Source organism: Pteropus vampyrus, unplaced genomic scaffold, assembly GCF_000151845.1.
Source record: "Pteropus vampyrus isolate Shadow unplaced genomic scaffold, Pvam_2.0 Scaffold228, whole genome shotgun sequence".
In the NCBI taxonomy this organism is placed as follows: Eukaryota; Metazoa; Chordata; class Mammalia; order Chiroptera; family Pteropodidae; genus Pteropus; species Pteropus vampyrus.
The window spans coordinates 1,144,523-1,147,308 of record NW_011889009.1 but is presented as its reverse complement, the minus strand read 5'-3'; the positions used below and the strand labels follow the sequence as shown (position 1 = coordinate 1,147,308).

The 2,786-nt window shown below is 41.6% G+C and overlaps 1 protein-coding gene across 1 annotated transcript in view; it reads right to left on the bottom strand.

The window, feature by feature from the left end:
* PHKB (phosphorylase kinase regulatory subunit beta) overlaps window positions 1–2,786 on the bottom strand; it is a 122,740-nt gene that overhangs the window by 47,267 nt on the left and 72,687 nt on the right. The window lies entirely within an intron of this gene.

The window sequence follows — 2,786 nt, the reverse complement described above, 5'->3', positions numbered from 1 at the left end:
TAAGGGCAAACTCTTTGTATTAACCAATGTTACCTCAACAGACTTAATAAAAAGAAATAAGGGCAAACTCTCTGAGTACTCAAAAAACAAAAACGAATAATACATTTTCCAATGCAGAAGAAAGAATTGCCAGAAACTACGTAGTCATTTCACATCCTCCTGGTAAGTAAGTGATCGATGGATAAATGTTTGTTGGCCTCTCTCTGTAGAAGCACTATGCTAGCTGTTGAGGTAGGAGATGCAATAATGTAAGAAAAGCCACTTACGGATAATCTAGCTTAGAAATAAATAAGGGGCGACGGGAACACAGGACAATGGCACCAATACCACAAGCCCCGTCCACAATGATTCTTTGCTTGACCAAACTTCAGTCAGGCTCCTGCACCTTCTCCTAGGTTCGTGTGTGCGCTTCCTCATAAAATCCAGTTTTAGCAAGAATCTTGCTAACTCAGTTTAGCCAGAAGGCCCACCCTTGATGCCTGATCAGGCCCCTCGCCACCCAGCACCCCCAGGAGGAGTCTGCTCAGCTGGCCTGCCTTTGGCAGAGAATCCCGTTAGGTCAGTTTAGGCAGAATCCCCTTCCCCGCGATGTGATGTTTCCTCTCAGTAACGGTCCCTCCACGGAGCCCCCCACCCCCCGGCTGTGAGTTCCCACTCGCCGAGGCCGACTGTGAAACCCCACTGCGCAGGCCCTGAATAAGCCCTGCCTGCTCATCTTTAATAAGTGTCACCAAATAGGTTTTTCTTTGATGCCATCCAGGAAGTACCCGCGTGTACGCTGCCGTGCATGCCAGGGTGGGCGGGGCTCACCAGGCCACGCCCAGGACACCCGGGCTCCAGCCGTGGGTCTGTACCTGTGTGGCCTTGCATGTGTCACTCTTCTTTGAATCTATAAAAAGTGGGAGTTAAACAGAGGCTCTCGAAGATCTTAATAGTCTCGTAATTGTCACCACGCATGTAAGGTACAGACAATAAGCGTTAAGGGCCTGGCAAATGGTTTTGAATTTTATCAGTGAAACAAGAAGAAATCAGCTCTTGTCTGTCACAGAGCTATGGGGAGCTTTATGGCTTACACAGACGTATTTGATTTAAAAAAATTAAACAGTCCCAAAGCTAGGCTATGGTCTGGAACAGTATGTTTGGACCCATATGTCTTAGGAAAGTTTTTAGAAAGCGATTTTCATTTTTATGATTTTTAGGTAAGTATAAAGTTGAATTGTTTCCCTTATAAACTATTGCCTTATTTTCAAAACTAATGAACACTATGGAATACAAAATATTACATTTAGCAACAGAAGAGCTTTGGGTACAAGACCTTTTAATGAAAAGCAATTTAGTGACATTGATGGCCCTAAAAATGCTATAATGCTACAGTAAACATCAAATTTTAACGGGCTCTTATTAGGATAAACTTCTAGAATAGAAATTACAGTAAAACGTATATGGTAAAGGAAATCCTGACAGAGCCAAATTAAAAAAAAAAACATTAGACATTTAAAATAATATTTTATAGAATACAAAAAATAACTATGATTGCATAATAAGTGTTAATGAATTTCCAACATGGCTGTAACCATAGAATAAGGAAGCTTATGCACAGTAGTAGCCAAGATGTTAAAAATATAATGCTTTCCTCCAGACTTTCCAGAATTTTACTCATTCTCCTTAATGAGAAAGTAATATTATTTATAAATAAATTAATCGGAATAACATAAAAATAGCCATAACATTTACATAGCTCTCATAATGTGTCAGACATTTTGTTGGAGCTTTAATCGTATACGGCCATCGGGAGTTAGGAACTCTTATCCCTATTGGATAGATGAAGAGAGTGAGGCTTAGAGAAATTACTTAAGCTGTCCAAGGTCACACAGTTAATAAGTTCACAAGGCTGGTTTTTCAGCTACGCTGCATGATGCGAAGCCACCACACTATATCCCCTTCTTAAAAATAAAAATTTATTACATATATGTAGTATTCTTTCACCTTCAGGAAAATAAATCATACAAAATTTTATGCAGCTGTATTTCAGAAAACACAGCACAAAATCTGCTTTTCTTCATCAATTGGAAAAGTGAGAAACCAACAAGTATATATGTTCTTGGCTTGACTATGTACATGAATTAGTAAATCAGGATTGACTTTCATCCTAAATTTAGAAACGTTGCAGCTCGGAAAATAAGCTCTTATGAGGGAGAAGCATCCCTTCCATATTGGCTTTTTCTCCAAAGCCAATATTACATTTATATTACATCTAGAATAGAAATTACAGTAAAACGTGTCGAAGTGGATCGATCCATTTTAACTGGCATGTGAAACGCACTTCTCGGTCAAAGCTCGGGTGTCGCCGAAACAGTAAATGTGAAACGGAATCCTCTCCGGGGTGATGCAGCACATGTGACCTGCTCCATCGTGATAATTCCGCCATAAACGTAAAATGCTGCTCATATTTTATTCACCGGTACAATGGCAAAAATACCCAGCACTCCCCAAGGACTTCGGGGAAGCGAGGAGTCCTCTGGGTGGGAAGGCGGCACCCCCTCGGCATGTGGGTCCTGATGTACGAGGGGGTTAGAATAGGGCCAAAGGGTAGGTTTTTCTTCAAAGATCAACAGATCTTTAAAAACTGTTGACAGTTTCAAAGTCAGACAAGAGGAGGAAGCAGGAAGTCCCAGGGCAGCCCATAGATTTATTTATCTCGATGAATAACCAGGTTTTGTTCTCGGAGTCCGATGCCGAGAACGCAAGGGCTCAGGGAGCCAGACCGGGCGAGGGCAGGGACTGGG